This window comes from Delphinus delphis, chromosome 7 (assembly GCF_949987515.2).
Source record: "Delphinus delphis chromosome 7, mDelDel1.2, whole genome shotgun sequence".
NCBI classification, from domain to species: Eukaryota; Metazoa; Chordata; class Mammalia; order Artiodactyla; family Delphinidae; genus Delphinus; species Delphinus delphis.
This window is the reverse complement of record NC_082689.1, coordinates 41,021,499-41,033,709: the sequence shown is the minus strand read 5'-3', so window position 1 is coordinate 41,033,709 and position 12,211 is coordinate 41,021,499.

Below are 12,211 nucleotides of genomic sequence, written 5' to 3'. Positions count from 1 at the left end.
AGAAAGAACCAACTAATTCCTCTGCTAAGCTGACGGAGTAAAGGAATGATGATCTTAACTGAATCATGGACTGAATTTTATCAAAAATCATTGCAGTTTTACTAAAACTGAATCTATCTTTGGTTCATTCCCACTTCTAGGGCAGATGTCAGTCTGGTGGATCTTCTCCTCAGACCAGAGAGTCTGAGAATTTTCACTATATTTTTCTTTCTTGTTTATTATTATTATTATAGAAGTATAGTTGACATACAGTATACAGTTTTGCCTAACTCTCTGTGTCTGTGTTTGTTTTAATGTATTAAGTATATAAGCTACGTCTCCCACTATTGAAAGACAAGCCTTGTGTAGGAAGTGTATTGTGGGGCCCAGTGGCACAATGTCCCCTATGCACCAGAGCCTTATGCCCCAGAGGTATCCCTTGTGTGGGCTTGAGTGTGCCCCCCTGTTGTGGTTGGGCCATGATTGCTGCTGGCATGCTGGTGGGCAGAGCTGGCCCCCAGACCAGTTGCCTATCAGGTCCAGCTGCTACTGCTATGGATGCACTCGTGCATAAGACTGATCCCCGGCCCATCCATCTTCAAGGCCTGGTTGCAACTGCTGTGGGTGTGCTGGTGGACAAGCCTGGCCCCCAGTCTGACTGTCTTCCAGGCCTGCTTGAGACTGCTTCAAGTGTGCTGAGAGATGGGGCTGACCCCCAACCTGCTTGACTGAGAAGTCTGGCCCTGACTGCTGGCGGCTTGCTCACATGCAGGGCTGTCCTTCAGTGCAGCTGGCCATGAAACCCAGCTACGACTCTTGTGGGCACACTGGTATGCAGTGCTGGCCTCCCAGAGAGGGAGGTCGTATGAAGGGGTGTTGGGGCTGGCCAGGGTTGTCCACTGGTTGGGTTGGGGCGGGAGCCGCTTTGGAGGGTTGATGGTGCTGGGCTGGGCTCTCTGCCAGATAGGGAGGGATATGAACTGCTTTTGAAGGGTGCCAGTACTGACCAGGACTGCCCACCAAGGGGGGCAGTGCAGGAGTTGCTTTTGATCCCTGGACTGGCAGGAAGGGGAGGATGGGTCTTCAAGGGAGCACCAGAACTAGGTACATGGTGTTAGCTAGGTTGATGGAGAGTGACAAAAATGGTGCCCACTACTGTTGAGACAGCTAGATGAGAGTTAAAAAGCAAAAAAATGGCACCCACCAGCACTTCTCTGTCAAAAGTTCCACCAGATCCTTGTTCCTCCAGCATATGCCCTAAATTAGTCAATGAATCTCTCTCTTGTGCAACTCAAGTGCTTTTCGAGCTGCTGCTTTTGGGCTGGGACACAGAGCAAGTGAGTTTGTAGGTGAGCCCTTCAAGATAGAAGTCTAGTTTTCCCAGAGTCCTCTGGCTTTCCCAGTCATATACCCCACTGGTTCTCAAAGCCAGACATTAAGGGGACTTGTCTTCTCAACTCAGGTCCCCTGGGCTGGGGGGTCCAACATGGGGCTCAGACCTCTTGCTCCTCAGGGTAGACCTCTGTGGTTGAGATATCCCTTCCGCCTGTGGGTCACTGCTCTGGGGGTTTGACTTCTGAGTAGGCTGCATATCTGTTTCTTCTACCCATCTCAACATGGCCTTTCTTTATATCCTTAGTTGTAGAAAATCTGTTCTGCCAGACTTCAGGTGATTCTCAGAGATAGTTGTTCTACATGCAGTATGATTGATGTGTCTGTGGGAGGGGGTGAACTCAGGATCTCCCTACTCCACAATCTTGATCCAGAACTCTTTCTTTATGTTTCTCAAAGGTTTTTGGCATAGTTTTTTAGCTCACACCTTCATACAATTCCATATTTTGGCAAACACTTTGTAGTGAACACTTAGCTATGTGTCTGAAAACCTCATATCTCCAATTTTCTTTTCACTCAAGCTGAAGCATCCATGAAAAGTTCTGATGATTTATTTCCCCCAAGTAGAGGTCTTCTGATAGAGGCCAAGCATAGATGTTCAGGCTCTAGCTCTCCCCAGGTCACATATTTCCTCAGAGTCATTGTATCAGTTACCACACTTTTTTCTGCAAGTGGAGAAGATCAAACAACAGCAAACTAAACAATAGAGTATATATATTTATTTTAACACAAAAAATGAAGTCTAGAGGTAAAGTGGCTCCTGAATCAGTTAATTTATTGATCCAACAATATAACATCATCAAGGACCCACATTTCTTTATTATTCTACTCTTCTCTGCTCAAAATATCAACTGTTTTCTCACACCATTATAGTTACTTCAAGTATTATTCCCTTATATAGTTGTGTCCAAAGGCAAAAAGGAGTGAGAAAAATTTTTCAGCCTGCCAGCCGACCTCCCCTTATTTCATCTTAGTATGAAGATTATATAATGTATCAGTTAGCCTTTGCTGTGATTTTTTTAAATTCCCCAAAATTTATTTGCTCACAAATAAGTGGAATGGCAACTTGGGCTGGACTAAACCTGCATGATTCGTGTCTAACTCACTTTGTTGTAAGCAGAGCTTGCATCTCTAGTCAGCTGGTAGTTTATAGTCATATGCATATATGTGGTGATTGCCTGGTTCTCAGAAGGGTTGATGAAAGTCACTGGGCCACTTATCTCCAGCAGGTTATTATGGGATTTCACATAAAGGTGATCACAGGGTTGTTTCAAAAATAGCAAAAAAAGAAAAAAATGGCAAGGCCCAGCACACAGGTATGTTTCATGTGTCTGCTTGCCTCATGAATACTAATATACCATTTTCCTCAGCAAATTCCATAGCCAAGCCCAGATTCAAGAGATTCAGAGGTAGACACTTGAGGGAAGGTGCTGCAAAGTCAAATTACAAGAAAAGGTGTGCATACTGGGATGTAGCCATTTTTACAATCTACCATATTTAGCAAGTCTATGCCTAAACCAATTATGTCAAAGGTAATTAAATTACCATTATTGGCTTAGAAAAATATAAGGGTCTTTCTAGTACTTGAACAGAGTTGGCATTATTTTACCAAAGGAAAAAGACTGGGAACTAGCAAAAGATCTGAGTTGGCCAAAGTGTCTACTCTATTCATCCTTCACTGAACATGCAAGGAGTATGTGACCCAAGAAATCATTTAGAAACTCTTATTCAGAAATTTTAGTCTTAGGCATGGAAACAAGCACTATAGTTGGATGTGAAAATTTTCTACGCTAACTTCTAAAAATATTGTCAATTCTTTCCTGCTACCTTGAGTCCACCTCTTCCTATTATACCAACATCAGTTGCTTTCCCTAAGGAATCTTCCTGAGACATTTCTTAATCGAAATACTTTATGTTTATTTTTATCAGTAGCTATTAAATCTTAGAGCTCACACTCTTTTAATTGAACATTTATCAAAAATCTGGAATATTTACAAATTCTCTTCTTCGAGGAGCACATAGACATGTATTTTACAGATAATATTCTAATTATTGGAAGTTTATGAAAGTTCCCTTGGTGTTAACAAGAAATAAATATATAAAAGGGCATGTATAGACTGCTGATGTTAATCTGTTAAATAACAAGAATCAAGATCAATTTAATTTTGTGCACCAAGGTCGATAAGACAAAGCAAAATGTACTTTTTCTTTTTACCTATTTTACATAATATTCAAAACAGTGGCTGGGGTTTCAGCTAAAATCATTACTATTGAAGCTGTATGCTCCTTAAAGCTGCACTGGCTTATTTATGAAAGACATCATGGTTTCAAAAATACTACTTCAGAAGACTATTTCAACCCTATTTACAGGACTACTACTCTGACTAGATAATTAAAATTTATACAATAATTAAAATGATCAGATTGGTTTTATTCTCTGATAGATTGTAATGAAGCTTTATGGTAGCTATAATTAACCTCTACTGATATTAATTATGCACAATCAGGGATCTTGAAATTGCTGAACATGCAGTTCTCTTAAACATGCATCAGGCAGCAGGGCTTCAAGACCATACACAGCAGGATGTGCAGCCATAGTATATGAGGTGAGAAAAGAAATAGATAATTGCTAGAAGTGACATTAAGAGGTCATTCATTTCTTGTTTATTGTAATTTATTTCATTTGTTCCCCTGTTAGCTATATGAAAGTCATATGTGTTGTCACACAGTTTTCTCCAAACCAGTACTGGCTCTCAGTCGCTCAAGCTACCCTGACAACCTGTAAAAGGTGGATGACGTTAGTCAGTTTTCTCTCTATCAGGCACACTTCTGTCCTCTCCAAGGTTAGTCAAAGCGATCCAGCAAGATTCTGCTCTGAATGAGAACATAATGGGGGCTAGACCTTTACGCAGTCATAATGTTTAAAATATCATAGCATATGTACATCTGTCTCATATCTCTTTCATTAGTCTCTTTGTTACATCTATTCCTAGAGTGCTTTCTTTTTGTGGTTCCAGTAATGTTCCTGAGTTTGTGTTCAGTCACATCAAGGACAGAACCGCAATAGGAGGTGTGGATGCATAATTCAACCTAGAACTTGCTTAAAATATAACACCACTATTATTTTAGGATTCACATAAGAGCCACAGTTACCCATTTACTTTTGAATATGAACACTAAAGTGTTTTGCTTGTATTCCCTCCCTATCCTCCTTCCTCACTACCTCTTATACTTATTTCACTCAACTCATTTAGCCACCACAGATGGGCTACAATCCACCACCTTCAGGAGTGGCACTAAGACCAGGAAGCGTCTATAGGAAGTATGAGTATACAAACTTCACTGTGAAAAATTCAGTTCAATTCAAAGTACCTTCAACCTTAACCATAATCCATCTAAAGGAAATTTAAAACTTCATCTTTTTTCAAAACTAGCAACTCTAGTAGCTACAGGGCCTTAATTAGTTAACCAAATATTGGAGAATTTCCTAGTTATGGGTCAAGAATTCACATTTACTTCCTTAATTGATTCTTCCAGTAGCCTCTGTTGTATTCTTTCTATATTTCAGGGCCTGCAATTTTTTTCTTTCCTCAGACAGTTCTTGATACCAACCGTTAAGCCTGAAACTATGCAGAATCTTAGGAGCTACCCTATAATATGACAGCCTGCTGCAGTATAATATGCACATATATGCATACACACATATATACATATACATGGACGCACCCATATATGAATATATACACATTCTTATATATGGATACATATATATATGTATGTATGAGATACGTGTATATATGTGTGTATATATATATACACAGAGTGTGTGAGTGTGTGTATCTCTATATATATTTATCTATATTCATATATATTAACAGGAACACCATACTCTGGATCAAAGAGCAGACTTTATATTTATTCACAGAGCAATCTTCGCCGCATTGGTTTCCCATGCCCAAATTCTCCACAGGGCAATGTACTGAGAGCAGAATGTCCCCTGTGCATGTAGGGTTGCATCAGAAGAGAAGGATCCTGGATTTGAAACCTGGAGCTTATATAGGCAGTTGGGACATCTGACAATTCTCCCTCTGGGAATAGAGGGAGGGAGACCTTTGCTCTGGAATATAAATAAATCCCCTGGGGCTGAGAGGTGGGAAGAAGTTCTCTAGCTCTTTTTCACTAGCCTGAAATGTAAACAATTGACTCAGGATTCATCATCCTTAAAAAGTAAGCAAATGGATCAGCATAGAAGATTCTTTGCATTCCTTTTAAACCCAGTACCAGTGTTCTTTGCTCTGAAAGCTCTGACCTTGCAGAAACAAACAGACACTCATGGAGCATTTTTTCCCCAACATAAACATGGGGTGCTTCCACTGATATTTAGTAATATGGAATCTAAACTTCAAGACACCACTCCCTTATTCCAAACTATTTCCCTTAAATTAACAACATTCTCTTCCCTCCTATTATCCTGGGTATCTAGCATAATTTTTTCAATAATCTTAAATGATTCAGAAAAGATAACAGTCAACATTTCACAATAATTCAACATTGGAGACTACAAATATGAGGACATAACTAAATTAACAGCTCAATAATTTGTGGTGCCATAGGTCCCTTAGTTTAACCTTGCCTGATCTCAGTTTCTGTTTTTACCCACTGGTTTTTATTACTTAGGAATATAATTTTTGCATTACACAATACACAAAAGTTCTTATATGGAGATCCTTAAGTGTTTGTCTAAGTGTTTAAACCATATTCTGTCATTAAGGGAGACCATCAAAATTTTTTGAGCAAGGGCTTCCCTTGTGGCGCAGTGGTTGAGAGTCTGCCTGCCGATGCAGGGGACGCGCGTTCGTGCCCCGGTCCGGGAGGATCCCACATGCCGCGGAGTGGCTGGGGCCCTTGAGCCATGGCCGCTGAGCCTGCGCATCCGGAGCCTGTGCTCCGCAGCGGGAGAGGCCACAACAGTGAGAGGCCCGCGTACTGCAAAAAAAAAAAATTTGAGCAAGAGTGTGTCCACAGTGATAATTTATGCTGATTATTTCAGTAGCAATTGGTTCGAAATATTAATGTAGAGAAACAGGAGACTGGGAAAATACAGTAGAGATTATTGCAATAATCCAGGTATGAGATGATACATTTATGAGCCAGAGTAGCGATGAAGGTAATAAAAAGGAGGTATTTAAAGCAGGAGACAGTTGAAGGGAAGAGTTGATGCCTGAGTTTGGAAGTGTGGGTATAACGAAAAATTGAAATCACCAATACTTAAGTGGTGGGAAAATTTTTTTTTAAACCTTTAAGTATAATTAAGGTCAAAGAGAATGTTAGATTAGGTGGGAATAGAAAACTCATTAGGAAATGTTATGTCTGAATTGATAGAAGAGTCAAGGAGAAAGGTACAATACACTATAGAGTGTCACTACCAGAACGCTGGGCTGCATTGATCATGGGTATGGCAAATGCAATTAGGTTTATATTCTTTCCATTAGAACAGCTAGTTTATCCCTGGTCTTATTCACTTAATGATGCTATTTTTCTGGTGGTAACTTAGTCTCATAGACAAGTATGACAAGCTTTTCTTATGAAGTCATGCATTTCTAGCTGTGTCATTATTTTTAGGAATGTTAACTGTTATAGGTGGCATCAAAACTTCACAGCCACTTGTCTTCTGCAATCTTTGTAATATGTTTTGAGTGTGTGTTCCAGAGTATATCTTCTTGTCTTAAAAACTAAATTCCACACAGCTCAACCTCATTCCATTAGGAATATTATATACGGGCACTTGCTACCTCTGTGAATTAGTTGTATATTCAAGTTAAGTGAATCAATATAATTGCAATTTTAATCATGTCTCTTTTCCTGTGCAATTTTAATGCATTTAATGGATGAATAGAAAATGTGCTTCCAATATTAATTAATGACCAATTGTTCCTCTTAAGTGTTATTCCCCAAAATGCTTTCAGGAATCATTTGCTGTTCCTCTTTTCTGTAACACGTGGGTCATAATATGTAAACACAGACTCCTACAGTGTTTACCTCCTTTAGGTGCCATTTCATGTGAATTATAGGCATTGAAACTTTAAAAAAAAAATTTAAGTTATCTAAGATTATACAGCTAATATTTTGTTATAATAATTCAAAAACAAAAATATCCAAAACCTTGAACTAATCTAATTTTATAATTTATTTTATAAAAAATAAAACAATTATACTCATGTCATTGCATAAGCCTATCATTAGAACTCTCTTGGTACATTACAACTTAAGGTATGATACATACTGCATGTCATATCAGAAGCTGATAGCCGTGCTCAGGAAGCCAAGCCCTTAATTTCTTGTCTAGTGGCTATACTTTGTTGAACAGACAAATGTAACAGAGATGAACACATACTAGTAAGTAGTAAGTTTAATTTTTCATATAAGGTAATATACAAATGGCTAAGCAGATAAAATCAACAAGCTGTCATATTATTCAAGCTATAGACCAGGTAAAATGCCTATGACAAATGATTTAGCCTGGGAATGCACATATTCTGCCATAGAAGAAAGGAGTGAACACAAGAACTTCATGTGTCTGGATAAAATCATTAATATAGTTCTTTTAATGGTACGCTTTTTGTGATTTTTATTGTAGGTTTAAATATGCACTAGGAAAAATAAAAGGCTTTTAGAATAATACGCATTTTACCATGGCTAGTGTTGAGATACAACAATAATCCTCCCTGGCTCAGATTTAGAGAGACACTGATTTAAAGGAAGAGCATTTTAATGAGCAGTAGTCTGGATGTTGGAAATTTGCAAACAATAGAAACTGGATCATAATGATGAATAAATTCATAGTAGAATTAGTGCAAAATCAAATCCTATCAATTTATATCTTTGAGACAGAAAAGTAGTTTAATCAAGTTAAAGTGTATTTTTTAAGAATTTTTTACCCTATGTTTCAATTGTGTGCCCTTTTCTTTACAAATAATAAACTGAATGAGCTCAGAGAGAATTAAATACCAATATATTTGTAGGAATACCTACTACTTTTGAAATGCTTTATTTGTAGAAATGACTTTAGGGGACAAATATGAAAAATGCTGTGGAAGCAACCTTATGATACGTCATTTGTTTTTCTGTAATCTGCCTTATTGTTTACCTTGTTAAGAAACTTGTTGAGCAGTTCTGCTGGATCTTCTGGCACCTGACAGAAGCATCATCAGTCATTGCACAGGCTTTGGTCTGCAAACTCTTTTAGGAGATTCAGGAGGGATATGGATTTAAATTTTAAACTGGTTTCTGTCAGTGTGACAAATGAACACCAGAAAATTGTAAGACAATGGTAGAATGTTGAAATGCATGCCAAAAGTAATGGGCCAATCTTCAAGTAGAATCAACAAAAACAGCCTTAAAATGTCTCCAGGTTACACCATTACTATCCTTCTATGCCTGAGGCATGAGGACAGCATATAATTATTGAAGTTTCCAACCCTGTATTATATTCAGAGGTAATATAATTGATTACTCAGAGTAAATAAACCCATGGAAGTTTTTTTTTAATCTTATTAATAATGCACTGATTCTTAGCATTTTCTTTTGAAGAGTCAAAATAAGAAAGAATAACTGATCAAAGTCTTAAAATAATGACATATAAAATTTTCTCCCAACTTATTTTTCCCGAATTCATTTTGTTGGCAAATTGAATGTTGCTTTATTCTTTTACGAGTTATATACAATGGTGATATTCCAAAGTGTGTTATCTTATGCAGATTTTTAAAACATGTTTCTGCCATAAAGAACTAGAAAAGACTACTATATTTTGATGAAGTGCATTTTAATAGATCTAAGGATGTGTAATAAAAATAATTGAAGCAGTGACTGGTCTGTTATCAGATGGAGCACAGTGAGGCCTGCCTCAGGATTTAGATTCCACACTTTAGAAGTCTACACTAGAAAAATGCTGGGCTTCAATCACTTCCAGTTTCCTGTAGTTTTTACTTGTTCCCCTGTAAAGTTGCTTAGCTGTTATCTAGTAATGGAATCAACTGAAAAGTAATTCAATGTTGATATTTTAAGACAAGTAACTTTAAGATGCTGCTGGAAGCATCCATTTAAAAATATTAAAATTAATATTTTAATTTTATAACATGAGCATAATATCTATTTTATTTTATATATAATAAGCGATGAATTATATCAGATAGGGAAAAATACATGTTTGATTTTATTAACTCCTTTTAGTCATTAAGTTAATGAATACAGTAAACAAAAGTAAGTGTTCAAATTATGATAGCACAGTTTAATATTTGGCTGAAAATACAGGATTGTTTATTTTTTATCTGTTACACAAAAATGTATTTCTTATCTGAATTCTTTCTAAGCTAGAAAATATACTTAATCAAAGAATATACTAAATTATTTGTCATCAAATATTTGAGTGATATTAAATGCTATTTTATTGATATTGTACAGTATAATGAGCTTTAAGTTGCTCCAGAATTTATCATTATGTTTATGTTATTGATATTCTTGAACATGCCAAAATGAAAACTACTGTAATCAACAATAATGTAGGCCAGCGAACTAATTTTTACTGTCACATCTGTAGTCAGTTCAATTCTTTATGACCCACAGGTCAACCTGATCCTTTGGGTAGTCTGATGGAATATCAGACTACCCCGTCATAATCATTATAGTAGCTATAGAATATATTTATGTATTGCTAAAATAGCATAAGGGCTACAAAATATATCACTGGTCAATTTCATAGAAGAATATGGATAATGGTGAATAGCCAGGATGAACTTTATTTGAAAACATGCACATACTACAGAAATCTGTGTTAGCAGAGCTATGTGTTGATACACTGAAGTAATTACATTTGAAATATGTTGCTTACTTTTTCTTTAGAGTATGTAAACGTATGTAAATGTGAAATATAAACACATGAAAAAATAAGGGGAAAAGGTTTGGGCAATGAACAAAGTCAAATATTAAGGACACTGGAATACAATAATATAACACAGGCCTAAAAATTGTCACCAGAAATATAGGCTCAAGTAAGACAAATAAATAAAGGTAATCAAGTGAAATGAAATATGCTTTAGTTTTCCTTCAATAACTTGAGGTTCTGAGCAGATTTATAGCACTTACTCTACAAGCTTGTTTAGCAAGTATTCATTAAAATGAAACATAATGATTATAGTTGTTGTAATTTTATAGAGTTGCTCTTCTTTCTAAATACTGTGGACTTGACTTTTTTTGAAAAGTCAGGACTTAAAGGCAAAATTTCTCTAGACAATCAAATATTTAAGGCAAAATTATCCTTGGAAATCTTTAGTCTAAAAATCAATGTATAAATCACCTAATGCCAAATTATCCCTCAAACTTTCTTAGAAAGTCACCAGTTGAAGATCTACATACTTTTTCTCATACACTTGGCTGTAACTCACCAAAGTTTTCTTCTAACATTGGAAGAGATAGCTCTTTTCTTTTGTTTTGCAACAGATGAAGTAGTTGACTTACATTGGGGGACTCTATATTGAATACAAATTTTCCTTCAATACTAGAATCACATTCAGCATTAGGACATACCTATCCAATTCTGGGCCAAGGAGTTCTGAGCCGAAGGGAACAAGCATATTTAATTTCAAGCTCCCTTTTGGGTATAAACTCAGTGAGTGGATTGAGCATAAGAATTGTTCCAGGCCGTTTAATTGGTTATTTTCTATCTTTCAAATTATTCCACTCTGTCTTTTTTCTAAGTCCCTGTATATACAGTCAAGAATATTATATACCATTCATTGAAAGTACATATTATGTGCTCTCACAACATAATTCTTACAGTATTTTGTCCTTGCTTAGGTTTCCTTGATTTCTCAAAAAAAGGGTTAGGAAAATTATTTTACTCTTTTCACCCTTACAAAAATATAGATGTGTATTTCTTGCCTAAATTGACCCTAATGATTACTTTGAATGAGATCAAGAGAGAGTGCTTGTTTCTGTATCTTATATTCTAATTAATCATGACATAATAAATAAAGTGTTGAAAAATAAGGAAGTTTTTCAAGGGGATTATAGTTTTAGTTAAGTGAATAGAGATGTGTAAAAATAATTTTATTTTTGTTTGGGACAATACAGTTTATTTTCAAGATGTCAGATGGATTTGTATGGATTTATTTGAAATATTTCCTAGACTATATCACTGGTTATGATTCCTTCTGTTTTCCACTAGAGTCATTTACAATAGAATTTTCTATTTGCTTTGCACGTATGAGTATTAAAAAAATTCATCTTTTACAAACCTGGGATATTTTATATCTTCTTTCATGAAAAATAAGACATATGTAACAGATATACATGTAAAATTCCATCACGTTTCAATTAAAGACTACAGAAAAATTGATGAGTAGTAGGGAGACACATGGGAGCTTTGAAACATTTTAAATGCTGATATCAATTTTTCTCTGGCATTTCACAGAGTGTGATCCTGATAATATTCTTTCTTGACAAGGGCGTTGGCTTGCGAACCGTGACTCTTCCGCCTTGCTTCTCCTGGTAAGCCTCCAGCAATGCTGCTGTGGAGGGATTTTTGTGTGGTGTTGAAGAGGGAGGGCTTTGCAATGGGGATAAGGGTGAAAACTACTTTGGATAGAGGGGTCAACATAAACTGAGACCTGGTGGATGAGAAGAAGGCAAATATGAGAAGAACTGGGGAGAAAGCATTCTGGTCTGAGGAACCAGGGCAAGAGAAGGGTTAGGCTCTGTGAAGAACATAAAAAACAAAGTGACTAGAAAATAGCAACTAAGAGGGCAACAAAAAGAGACCAGTTGAAAATATATGCAGGGTTTT